Source organism: Hydra vulgaris, chromosome 08, assembly GCF_038396675.1.
Source record: "Hydra vulgaris chromosome 08, alternate assembly HydraT2T_AEP".
Classification (NCBI taxonomy): domain Eukaryota; kingdom Metazoa; phylum Cnidaria; class Hydrozoa; order Anthoathecata; family Hydridae; genus Hydra; species Hydra vulgaris.
In genome coordinates, this window is record NC_088927.1 from 46369251 (window position 1) to 46383905 (window position 14655).

The 14655-nt window shown below is 27.2% G+C and overlaps 1 protein-coding gene and 1 long non-coding RNA gene across 2 annotated transcripts in view; both read right to left on the reverse strand.

Moving 5' to 3' along the window:
- Positions 1-14655, reverse strand: part of LOC136083898 (uncharacterized) — a 74875-nt gene that overhangs the window by 36108 nt on the left and 24112 nt on the right. The window lies entirely within an intron of this gene.
- LOC136084337 (uncharacterized) lies at positions 8985-13837 on the reverse strand. Its single transcript, XR_010640494.1, has 2 exons — positions 13481-13837; positions 8985-9213 (listed from the first exon to the last, which is right to left on the reverse strand). It is a non-coding gene; the product is annotated as an uncharacterized LOC136084337 (long non-coding RNA).

The following is a 14655-nucleotide window of genomic DNA, read 5'->3' on the forward strand; positions in this document are numbered from 1 at the left end:
TTTGAGCATACGACAGACTTTTGCCCACAACTTTATGTATAAATGAGTTCTTTAAAAAAAAAAATGAAGCTTTTATAGAAAAAATTCATGTCTATAACAATATTTTAAAGACTTAGCTCGCCTCCATGTTTTAAAACGCCGCTATTAATCAGGACTCTTTTTTAAAGTTAATGGAACCGAAAGAACCCTTTTAATAAATATATATTGCAATGTATTTATTTTGGCTGCCGTAATTAAGGCCAAAAAATTCCCTATTATTTCAGAATTCATTTGACCCGATTTTTCGGAAGACAACAAAAAAAGTTATAGAAACGTTTGATCGAAAGGTTTCTCTCGGTTCCGTTTATATATAATAATGAATCCTTAATTATTCTAGTTACGCCTTAATTATTCGAATAAAGCCTTAAGTATTTGAATGAATTAAAGCTTATCAAAAATTAGCTAAAAGTAATTTTTAACACAAATTTTATTTTTGTTTGCAATTAAGAAATTGATGCTATTCAATGCCATTAAAGTCAAGCGTTTGCCTAATATTACGACTTAAAAAGCAAAGCTTTGTAATAATATCAAAGAATAAAATTCGAAGTTTCCTGTTGTCGACAAAGATCATCTTTCTTTAAGAAATTCTGAAATGGAAGCTTTTATTTCTATGCCAAAAGAAAATAAAGACTTTAATGTTTTAAAGTAGAAGTTTCAACACGTTTTTTGTATGTTCTATTTTGTTTATAAAACTATATTTCTTGACAATTTCCTGTTTCTTGAGAAAAAAGAAACGATTATTCTTTCATACATGGCTATTTGAATATTCCTGATTAGCTTGCTCGCAGATTGAAGATAGAGCATACTGCCTTTCATGTACACTGTTGGGTAGCACAATTCCAAACAATACCTAAATAATCAACTTTGTTCAAATCCTTTTACAATATGCGGTAATGCAACTCGTGCTTATATAAATCAAAATAATAATTGTCGACTTCATTAAATGTCGATGCATTGCCCTAACGTGCCGCAATCTAGATCTAATTCAAAAAAAAAATCTTATTGAAGTTTACATTGATAATCTTAGAATAAAAATTATTATAAGTAATGGAAATAAATTGATTCCAAATATAAAAAAAATTATTTTTCTTAACTGCAACGATATTGCATTTCGAGGTCATAGTGATGACAGTAAGTATCATCAAAGATCAAAGTGACATGTAAATCCAACATTGGTATAAATAACTTTGTAAAGCTTTTAATATTTCGTATTGAAGCAGGTATTAAACTTCTTGAGCACCATATTTGTTCTGCTCCTAAAAATGCAACCTATATATCTAAAACCGCACAAAACGAACTTATTGAATACTCTGGAAAAACAATCGAAAAAGTTCTAATTATGAAAATTAAAATGTTAGGTTATTTTTTATCTAGTATGATTGAGTCTCTGATTGTTCTAATATTGAACAGCTTTCTATAGTAATCAGATACATTGACTGTGATAATGCTTTTGTGAAGACTTTCTACGGTTTATTAAATCTAACACAAACGGTCTTAGTTTGGCGCAAACATAATTTCTCAATTGATGATCATGGTTTTGATATCCAAAAATGTATAGGTCAAGGATGCCATGGTGCTAGAGCAATGTCTGGTAAATTAAAAGGTATTTCATCTAGAAATAAATTTATCAGTTCAAAGACTATTTTTGTTCACTGTGCATGCCATAAACTTAATTTAGTTATTAGTAAATCATTCAATGTTCAGAGTGTTAGAAATTTATTTGATCAAATCAAAGATATATCACGTTTATTTAACTCATTACCTTAACGTGCCAGCTGTCTCAATAAATTAAATGTTCCTGGTCAAGCAAATTTAATTGATACATGTTGAACTAGAAGGTTTGCATATTTTGTTTGATAACTATGTTTCCGTTTTTCATTCAATGGAAGAAATGGCATACAAGAAGGTAAGAATTATAATATTGATGCTTCTTCAAAAGCTTCATGTTATTTATATCCTATGACAAATTTTTCTTTTATTGTAAGTTTTGCTTTAACAAAACAAATAATGGACTATTTATATGCCATCACTGTTGTTCTACAAACTAAAGCGTTTGATATATCACAACATTGTAATGAAGTAAATTGTTTAGAAAACTCAAATTTTAGATATAAAAAAAAAATCTTAATGTTTATCAAAACGAATGGTACTTAATTGTTCTTTATCTAGCTAGGACTCTTGATGTTTTAGGTGCTAAACCAAGGCTTTTTGGTAGACAAATTTATAGAGCTAATTATCACTCTGATTTTTTCTAATATTCGATCACATATCCTCTTCTAGATCTCTTAATTAACAAAATTGAGATTGTTGTTTACAAAGGTTTACCTGCAACTGTTATAAAAAAAAATTAAGAAAAATGTTTTTGGAAGTTATGTTTTATGAAATTTTTGCATTTTTGTATATCGGATATGCCTCATCCTATATCAATTTATGCTGAATTAGATTTATGTGAAACATTTCGGAGTATAAATGTGAGATTCCATCCACTATTACAGAGACTTTAAAATCTATTGATATGAAGGGTTCCCAAAAATTAGAAAAAGTTTTTTAATAATGGGAACAATTCAAAATACTATATGTAAATGCAAGAGGGGCGTTTTGGTTTAAGACAGACTGAAAGCTTATATGCAAAGATGCATGGCAGAGTCAATGTTTAATTCTTTAGCTTTGATGTTTATTTATCAAGAAATAGCTCCTGATGAAGAAAGAGCTTTGAATAATTTTCAGTTTTAGGGGAACAACGTTTGGAGTTGGTTTTTACCTAATATTAACTTATTAATTTTTTTTTTTCGTTATTGACTATAATCATATATTTTATTTTATATTAAGTTTATTTTATATTTAGTGAAAATTTAAAAAACCAACATAAAAAATTTAAAAAAAAAAATATTCAAAAAAATTGTTAAAACTGCCTATCAAGGAAAACAAAGAATCGAGAAATGGAGGGCTAACCTAAGGCAACAATACAAATACTTTACACTAACTGCCTCTCAAGAAAAGGAAAGAATTCATATATGTAGGGCTAATCTAAGGCAACAATACAAATACTTTACACTAACTGCCTATAAAAGAAAGGAAAGATTTCAGAAATGGAGAGCCAACCTTAGACCACATGACAGTTTACAGTTAAATTGCAAATTCCTACGGCTTACCTTCTCGTTGGTGCACTTTAGACAAGTAAAAAATGTCTGATTTGAGAAGAGAGTTCCCAAGGCAACATTTTTATTAGTTTTGATTTATATGGTTTATTGAGAACAATGCTAAGGAAGTAATAATAAAATACTTATGCCGCTTTTATGACGAATTGCCAAAATATAGTCGGAGTGGTTTACAAAAAAATATCGCTGAATATATTTTCGCAAGTCAAAAATAAACAGGCAACACCCACAAAAAATCATGCATCCACCCCTGAATGGCATTATTAACTATGCTTTCATTGAACAATTGTATGAGCTTCAATAAAAAGAAGGATTTCAAGCTGCTAATAAACTGAAAAAACACCATATAGAATGGAAAAAACAAAAAATGAAAGTGAAAATGGAAGCACAAACCTTAAGTCAAAGTGTTGCAGATGCCCAGTGGGCATAAGATGTAAAAAAGACGTCTTTTGAACGTCTTTTGAACGTTTTAGACTTCTTTTGAACGTTCAAAAGACGTCTTATTTAGGTCCTGTGCCCACTGGGTGCTCTTGATAGTTGTGCAAACAAGTTAAAATTAAAAGAGCTCCAAGGTTGTGAACCAACTATCAATTTTATTTCGCTTATTGACAAAAGTTTTGATTTACTTTTTTTACTTTTTTTTTTTGATTAACTTTTTTTACTTTTTTTTTTTGATTAACTTTTTTTACTTTTTTTTTTTTGATTAACTTTTTTTACTTTTTTTGATTAACTTTTTTTACTTTTTTTGATTTACTTTTTGATTCATTGGAGATAATACCAGCATTTTCAATTACAGACCAATTTCAATGCTACCATGCCTTACAAACCTGTTAGAATACATTATGTATCATAGACTATTTACCTTTCTAGAAAATAACAACATTCTTTATAACAAACAATTTGGATTTAAATAAAATCACTCCACAGATTAAGCAATTATTCATCTTGTTCAAAATATTTTTCAGGCATTTCATGAAAATAAACATACGCTAGGTGTATTTATTGAACTTAGCAAAGCGTTTGACACTGTTGATCATTATATTCTATTAAATAAACTAGAAAATTACGGTATTAAGCACTCAAATTTTAAATGTTTTCAAAGCTATTTGTCAAATAGGAAACAATATATTTCATTTAGCTGCGGAAAAACTGATAATATGAATATAAAATGTGGTGTTCCACGAGGTCAATTTTAGGACCACTCTTGTTTGTATTTTTTATAAACGATTTAAGCAAATCTTGTAAGTTACTAGAAACTATTTTTTTTGCGCATGATACAAATTTGTTTCACGCTTGTCACGATATTAAAATGTTATTTAATTCAGTTAACATGGAACTCATAAAACTCACGGAATGGCTTAGTGCAAATAAATTATCAATCAATTTAGATAAAACAAAGTATTTTTTTTCCCATTGCTTTCATGAACGCGATAAAATCCCTTTAAAACTTCAAAAACTTTATATTGGCAGTCAGTTTATAAAAATAGAACAATCATTAAAATTTTTAGGAGTACTCCTTGACGAAAACGTTACTTGGACAAATCATATACATTATCTTGAAAGTAAAATCTCAAGAAATATTCGCCTACTTTATAAAACATGGCCATTTTTAAATCAAACTAGTTTAAAATTGTTATATTTCTCCTTTGTTCATAGTTATCTGAATTACGCAAACATTGCTTGGTGTAGCACAAATCAAATCAAAATTAAAAAACTTTTTTAATAAACGAAAACATGCAATGAGAATAATATCTAATGTAGGCCGTTTTACTCACTCCAAAGAACTATTTATAAAGCTGAATATACTCAATATCTACCAAATAAATATTTTTCATCTTTTAATTTTCATGTATAAAGTTAATAAAAGAACAACAATAAAGATTTTTAATTCGTTATTCAAAATAAATAAACAAAGATACTTAAGTAGATACTCACACAACACCTATATTCAGCCAAAAAGTTTTTTATGCTGCAACTGAGTTTTCATTATCCATTAGGGGACCAAAAGTATGGAATGAAATCCTATCTAATAAACTTAAAACTCTTGAAACTCTTGACGAATTTAAAGTGAAACTGAAGCAAATGCTCCTAGTTAGTGGTGGAGTGCTTGACTTTTTCGGGTGACACATAAGTTTTTTCAATTTAGTTTAAAGTTTATCCTTGTCAACCCTTTTATGGATTTGGTATATATATATATATATATATATATATATATATATATATATATATATATATATATATATATATATATATATATATATATATATATATATATATATATATATATATATATATATATATTAATTAGAAAGGTTCAACTTCTTCTCAATTCTGTGTTTTATTAATACTTTTAGTATTCAATCTTAATTAATTAAAAAAAAAAGAAAAAAAAAATTGTTAAAAACCTTTTTTTTTTTATTTTTTTTTTATTGCAAGTTTTACTTTGTGCAAATTTATATTAATCTTTATATACTTATTTATTTAATATTTATTTCTAAGAATTTGTTATTTTACTTTTTATTGATTATTTTATTACTTTAAAAGAAATTTTTTTTTTTAATTTTTAATTTTCTTTAATAAATTCTTTATGACCCTCGTAAATTCTTTATGACCCTGTAACTTTTTGTTTTTGTTTTATCTTTATAAAAATAAAAGTCTTATTTTATATATATTGGTAATATCTATATACTCTAAACGAAATTATTCATTTTTTACGGAATCAATCTCGGGGCTTGGCGATAAGACCAATTGCGTCTTCTTCTTGCCCCGGCCATCTGTTTATTGGAAATATTGGTTGTATTTATATTTTTATACGGCAAGAAAATGGAGAGGGAAAAAAAAAAAAACTATACATTAGGAATTTTATTGGTAAAAATTACAAAGCTGCTATCTCTTTAAGCAACTTCGAACACTATAAAAATTTTGTCAAAATGGTATGTTAATACTTGTCCAGTTTAATAGACAGTGTTGATAGCATAATTTATAAAACAAACTGAAAAACTGGTTTAATTTGATTTATGTGTAGCATTCAATCAGTAATTCAACTTAGCCAATACTTGATTATATTTCCAGAGAGCTAAATTAAATTCTTGTTGACATATAAACTGAGTCAAGATTGTATTGAAATGTTCTTTAGTGCTGTTAGAAGTCAAGATAGTTTTAATAACAATTCATCAGCAAAACAGTTTATGACAACGTATAGGCGTTTGTTAGTGTATCACTAACTACAAAACGTAAAAACTGGTGATTGTTTAACTCATGATGCTACAGAAATACTTTCTGTAACAAAAGAAGTTGTGAACCATCAAGAATGTAAAATAAATGGCAATGATTCAACTTTATTCATAGGTGATAAGGATTTAACACCAGTATGTATAACGGAACCATCACAAATGTTTAAATATTCGGAAGAAGTCGTCAAGTATTTAGGTGGACTTTTAAATAGAAAACTAAAAAGATCTATTAAATGTAAGGCGCGATACAGGCCGCCTGTACTGTCTCCACAGACGATAATTTACAAAGTTTACTTGTGGATCAAAAAAGCAGAAGTGTTATTGTTCTTTCATCAAAAGATGTTGTTGTAAGTTGTTCTTTTGTTGAAAAGTTTATAAGACACATCATTCCAGACAAATCAAAAATCAAAGAACTACAACTTTTTATGAGATTTATTCCATATTTAAAATTGACTATCCGCTGTCATTTATTTTCTGAAAAAATTTTTCAAGAACTTACAAATCACATTCAGGAACTTCCAGTTGAAGATTATTATTTCGTTAAACTGATCAATTTGATTATAAAAGCTTACTTGTACGCTGATACCATGTTTTTTCCTGTGCAACAAATAATATTCAAGGAGCACAAGTTCAAAACAAACTAACCAAACTTGTGTTGTTCAAAAATCAGTAATATCTCTATCATATATATATATATATATATATATATATATATATATATATATATATATATATATATATATATATATATATATATATATATATATATATATATATATATATATATATATATATATATATATATATATATATATATATATATATATATATATATATATATATATATATATATATATATATATATATATATATATATATATATATATATATACTATACTATACTCTAAAATAATACATAGTGTTTAAGAAAAACACTAAAAAAACAATACCTTGATCCAACAAGTTACTTTATCAATATACAATATTCCAAGCATGTTTTTTATACATAAATAAAGTAATATATATTATAATATAAATGTATATAAAAATGATTAGTTAGTGTTCTGAAAACACCTTTTTTTTTTGAACCAAAGCAATATTTAATAATAGTATAACTTTAAAATTTAGACTGTATATTATATTTGCTAGTACAAGTTCACTTTAAATAACTGTTTTTTATCAAACCCTCAGGTGTCTTGACTTAAGTGCTACTGAAAAGTTGTTGATAGACTCAAGTCATGAGCCGAATAGCCTAATAAGTAAAATTGTACAAGCTCATTATATCAAATTCATTTGAAACTTAATAATACATATTATTTTTAATAAACATTTTGTAACAGCAATTTGCTTTATAATACATATATTATATAACGTATTTCTTTTATTAAACTACTTTTTATGAACTTGTAAAAAATTGTTTTGCCTCACTCTACGTCAGTTTTTCAACGGTAGCTCGGCTTCAAATTATTTTTCAAAATTTTTTATGGTCAGGCATACCTATGCTGTATCCAGTAATTTATATATCTATGGATATACTATTCAATCTTTATTAGATGCCAATTTTATGCCATCCAAATTTTATTCAAGAAAATGTACAAAAAGATTTTTGTTAAAACGATGGTAGCGAAAGAGTTTACTATTTAGTGCTTGACTATAATATCTTATTTACTATAAGTATTTAACTGAAAATACTCTCATCAATTTAAAAGGTAGTATATTATTTAAATTCTACTATTTTACTCTACCAAATAATGAGTAAATATTACACATTTCTTGCATTTTTTTAACCATGTCTGAGAAAAAAAGACTATCAATAAAGAAAAATAAACAAAGTCAAAGTCAAAGAAGAACTTTTTTGATATATTTTCGTGCAGAAACACATTCTACAGGTACTGATTCTGCTACTGCAGGCCATAGCAGTATGAGTAAAAAATCTAAAAGACGAAACTATTACCCAGCCGGCACGGGGACGTACAAAAAACGTACAATGAACGTTCAGACGGAACGTCTTAGACGCGTTCAAAACACAGCAATGTATAGACGCTCAAGGACGTCTTATTCGGACGTTCAAAAGACGTCCTATAGAGACCTAAGTAAGACGTTCCTTTTAAATTCAATTTTCTGGAATTAAGCGCGCGTTCTATAGTAGTTCTATTTAAATTCCATATGCGTACGAAATTTCGTACGCATATGGAATTTAATCAGAACTACTATAGTTTACTATATGGGCGTGAGTCACTATAGTAGTTCTACTATACACTATAGTGTATAGTAGAACTACTATAGTGACCCACGACCCTTTAATTATCTCGAATTTAATCAGAACTACTATACAAAGTAAATCAGTATAAAAAGTAAAGTATAGAATACTTTACCACGACCCTTTAATTATCTGTTTATCTAATTATCTGGAATTTAATCAGAACTACTATATATAGTAGTTCCGATTATATATAATCAGAACTACTATATATAGTAGTTCTGATTAAATTCTAGATAATTAGATAAACAGATAATTAAAGGGTCTTGGGTCAGGATGATAAAGTTGAAAACATAATAGAAACGGGAACAGTTTCGCCTAAATAAACCAATAGAATACACAATTTAAAGTATACATTATCTACAAAATATTTCAGATTACAGATATAAAAAATTGTCTTCAAAACTGTCATTTTCGCTGCTTCCTTTCTCACGACCACCGCCGCCTTTTCTGTCTGGCGCTCTTTTTAGGACATTACCAATGCACTTTTCTATTTCATTTCCAGCATACTTGAGCATGGCCTCTGTGAAAAGGAAAAAAAAAATAACATAAGAAAGTTTAGAATAATAGTTCATGTTGCTTTCACACACTTAATTAAATATTAACAACAACAACAAAAACTTTTTATGATATATTTATGATATATTTATTATATAAAGTATAGTTTCAACACTGAAACTAATAAATCAAATAAGTCTAATAAAACTAAAAACCCAAGGCAAATTATATATATATATATATATATATACATTTCAACAATAATTATATAACTGATATTGCAGACATTAGTCAGCAATATGACGTCACGCAGATTTAGGGATAGGCGAGGGCTTCAGTACATACATCGACTGATTTAGGGAGAACTCGCAAGGGAGTTGATAACACATCGAAGGGTTTGGGTTGGGGCAGGGATCAATTTATTTTTATTATTCTTCCTTTTTCCTCTTCTTTTTCTACTAAATGTTACTAAAAGAAGGTAAGCAATTTTATCACGTTTTGCTTACCTATACATGCACATGTAGATATATATATGTATTATATATGAATATATATATATAATAAAGAAATATGCTGATATGAGTAAATAAGAAACAAAAAAACTATAAAATTTACAACTAGAGATAAATTTATTCAACATAAATGAACTTTTCAGTTTCCACTTCGTGCAAAACAGGAAATATGGCGAGCCCCCTGCATTCTCGAAGACAAACACACTTTTTTTTCAAGTCACTTTTGGAAATGAGTTTTTTTTCAACTTTTCCGTAATTTTTTTCCACTAACAGTGCCATATTAAACCTTAATGATGGAACTGGTTTGACATATAAATTAAAAAGATACCTTCGATTGATAACATCACAATGAAAAGTTTCATTATTTTCATTTTCTGTCACAAAAGCAACTGAATAGTCAGTAAGAAGGAAGCATCTGTCTTTTTTATTTTTCGATATTTTTGTAAATAAAGACTTATGTGGAACATGTTTAAAAAATTTTTTAAATTCTACTTGTCTTTTACACACTTGTACAATAGGGTTAATTGAGTTGTTAACTGACTGCTTTAGTCTTTGAAGAAATTTTTTAAATGGAAAACAAGAAATACTGTTAACTTAACAGTATTTCTTGTTTTCCATTTAAAAATTTAACTTAAGTGAGCAGCAACGATTAATACAATCATCAGCTAAATGAAGTAGGTTATGTACATTATATACAGTAAAAATTTCTCGGTAAATATACTTACATGAATAAACAAAATGTGCCATCATACTGCGAGCATAAACTAAGTGATTGTTGCGAAACTGGTCATTAGATGTCAACATAATACCAACAGAAGAAAATGCTCATATATCTGTTCAGATACAACACGCTTTAATACAACAGGACCTAAATATATCAAAAACTGCCGAAACTCTGTAGCTTTCCAACGATCTAGAAATTGAAGACTTCTTGGTTGACGAGCAAATTCACTCGGCATACTTCCATTCAAACAAGTTAATTTTCTGGAAATTTCAGCTATTTGGGATGCAGATATTTTTCCAGCAGGCCCTTTCAGTAAATATTTTAAGATACGCTTTGTAACACATAAACAAACCAAATACATATAATCTAAAACAAAAGAATTAATACAGGGAATCCCAATATTCACAAGTGGAGAAACAGCTTTTTGATGATCAAGATAGCCATAGTTTTGGAAAGTCAACTCGAAATTCAAATTGAAATCAATTTCATCATTGAAAACAACTCTTCCATTATGCGAGCTATGCACACAACACCTTTCACAAGAGTTGTAGCCAGTGTGGCTTACAACACTCTTTAAATAGGCTCTAGCTGGAACATCACAAATAAAAACTTTAATTGTTAAACTAATATGAACTCCATCAAAATCAATTCCACCTTCTTTAATTTCCATCCATTCCTTCACAAAACCTGATAGGAAATCTACCAAAGGGTCAGGTTTACAATTTCAACAAAAAATTCCAATAATAAAAACGTCTGAACCCTCAAACATACCAAGAATAGGCCATAGCTAAACAGTAGATGACCGGAAAAGAGGAAGGCCATCAATATTTACAAGTAAATTGATCAAAAAATCATTTTTAACAGCTAAATATGTTAATATTCTTGTAACTTCACTCTTAATTCCAAAGTATGCATATTCGCCACCACATTTATTTTGAGTTACTATTTTTCTTGGAGAGATTAATTGTGTTCGGGCATCTTTCGGAAGATTTAATCCTGTTTTTCTAAAAATACATAATAACTGCTTAATCGAATCACAACTCCATTTATTTTCAGTTGCACACGCATCTAACCTCAGATTTAAATGTGTTAGTGACTTATGTTTTTCATATTCCTCTGATAACACTTTATCTGAATCATCTGCATCTTCAATTAGGTTTTCTGAGTCTGAAATTGAATCCATATCAGTTTGAAATTCTGAAGCTATATGAACATTTGTATTCAATGAATCTTGGAAGTACTCTGTAGCACACATATCTCTTTGAACTGTCTCTTCCTCTGTTATTTCCATCACCTTTTATTTATCTGATACCACCTACTTGATCTTGAATTCATTTTATAATAGGGTTTGTGATTTTGAATGTTTAAAATATGGTTATATACTTTGTTAGTATATAACAAAGCTTTGTTGTATATATATATATATATATATATATATATATATATATATATATATATATATATATATATATATATATATATATATATATATATATATATATATATATATATATATATATATATATATATATATATATATATATAGATCTATAGTTTGTTGGCTTTGGGAAGAGCGGAAGGAAAAAAGTGATTCTTACGCCAACATATACGTCACTTTTAATTACTTTTAACTTTCGTCCAACATTTCCGTGTTGGACGAAAGTAAAAACCATTAATTTAATTACAAATTAATCGTTTTTTAAAAAAACCACAAAAACGCAAATTTAATTGACCAGAATGTTTTAAAAACATTGTGAATGTTTTTAACAATATAAACAATGTTTTTATTTTATTTTTTTTAATAAAATGTTTTTATTTTTATTTTTTTTAATAAAATGTTTTTATTTTTATTTTTTTTACTGAAAATCATGCGCGGAGTGTTGCTACATCGACTATCTTATAGCCTGACTCGCAAGGGAGTGCTGCTACATCGACTGACAAATAGCCTGACTCGCAAGGGAGTGCTGCTACATCGACTGACAAATAGCCTGACTCGCAAGGGAGTGCTGCTACATCGACTGACAAATAGCCTGACCCGCAAGGGAGTGCTGCTACATCGACTGAGGGTTTGGTTAGGGCAGGCAGTCTATCATTATTAAAAAAAAAAAATTCCGGTCTTGCATTTTAATTTTTACTTTTTGTCAACAAAATATCGAAAAAACTTTCGGACAACATCTAAGGGTTGTATATATATATATATATATATAGGTATATAATTTGCAATTGAAAACATTTTTTTAAAAGTATTTAAGTTGATTTTTCTGAAATTGAGTTTTCGTGGGTTTAAATTAAGTCAGGGAAAACAGGTAGAAAATCAGGGGAAAAGTGAATATAAAAGATTTTTGCTCAAAATGAGTATAATACTCAGAAAAATGTCTGGTCATATACTACTATATATAAAATACTATATAGTAACTATATATATCCTACTATTTAGTATATATTAGATATTTATTTTAATCATAACATTAATTTATATATTTAATATAGCTATAATAAATAAAAAAATAAATAAATATGTATATATATATATATATATATATATATATAAAAATATATATATACATATACATATACATATAGATATATATAGATATATATATATATATATATATATATATATATATATATATATATATATATATATATATATATATATATATATATATATATATACATATACATATACATATACATATATATATATATATATATATATATATATATATATATATATATATATATAAATAAATATATATATATATATATATATATATATATATATATATATATATATATATATATATATATATATATATATATATATATATATATATATATACTTTTCACTAGGTCACCATCATCAGCTTGTAAAACAATATGTATACTATATATTAACTATATGATATTTTACAAGATTATGATGATGGTGACCAAATATTTAGTGTTTTTAAATATAAAATTAAAAAAAAATTATTTACAATATCTTCGTAAAAGTCTGTTAAACCTATAGGTTTAACTTATTAATTATCATTACAATGATAATTAAAACTTACTATTAAATTGACTTTAAGCAACTCCTTGTGAAACCTTTGGATATTAACATTTCCATGGTATTAGTTTTAATTTGAGATAAAAAAAAATGTCGTGTGGTTTAACAACTAAACTGCGCATAGTTAACCATAAAAATTTAAAAAATAATAAGTTATTATAAACCGGGAATTGTAATTTTGTTTAGTTGCTTGTCGTCCAGTATTTTTATTATAATTCATCACGCTTTCTGAATGTAATTAAGACGTCTTTCAAACGTCCTACGCAAGTCTGAAATATTTTAATGGGTTCCGAAATAGTTCCAGGACGTCCAAGACGCAAACTGAACGTACATTGTACGTTTTCTGTACGTGCCTGTGCCGGCTGGGTTAATAATGCTAATATTTTAAGTCAACAAAAATAAATTCTAAATATCACTGAAAACCAATCTATCTGATCTACCTAAAGCAACTCCTGCTGTTAATGGTGCACGGCAAATTGAAACTGAAACCCAAGTTCGCTTATTATCATCTGCAGACAATAGCGACCCTGCAAATTGGCCTACTTATTTTAGTGACCACTTTCGGCAAATTGTTATACAAAATGTACGGCAACAAATTGAACAATATAACTTTCCACGAGATTGAGATAAACAAAAAAAAATTTCATCAACCTATTACAAGCGGATATAACTAAATGGAGAAGAAATCTATCGTTTATGGCTTATATATTCAGTTTCAAAAAATGTAGTTTTTTGAAAATATTTTAAATTATTTGGTAAAAGCAAAAGTAGTTTGCTGGCTTTAGAAGGTTCAAGTTTAAACAATTGGAAGAATATTGGAGCACTTCTTTGTTCTCATGAAAAAAGTAATTTACATCTTGTTAATTTTCAAAGAACTTAATATACGTTTATCTACAGAAAAACCATATTGATCATATTAACCAACAAAAATTTAGAGAAAAAGTTTAATATTGGCGACACATTTTAAAAAGATTAACTGCCTTAGTTAGAGTAATGGCTAGGCAAAACTTGGCATTTTGTAGAACAATGAAAAGCTTTACAATAACGCAAATGTTAATCTTTTTAAATTTGTTGAGTATCTCGCTTTATTTGACCCATTAATGAATGAACATGTACGGAAAATTTAAAAGCCAAGAAAATAAAACTGCTCATTATCTTGTAAAAGAAATTCAAAATAAA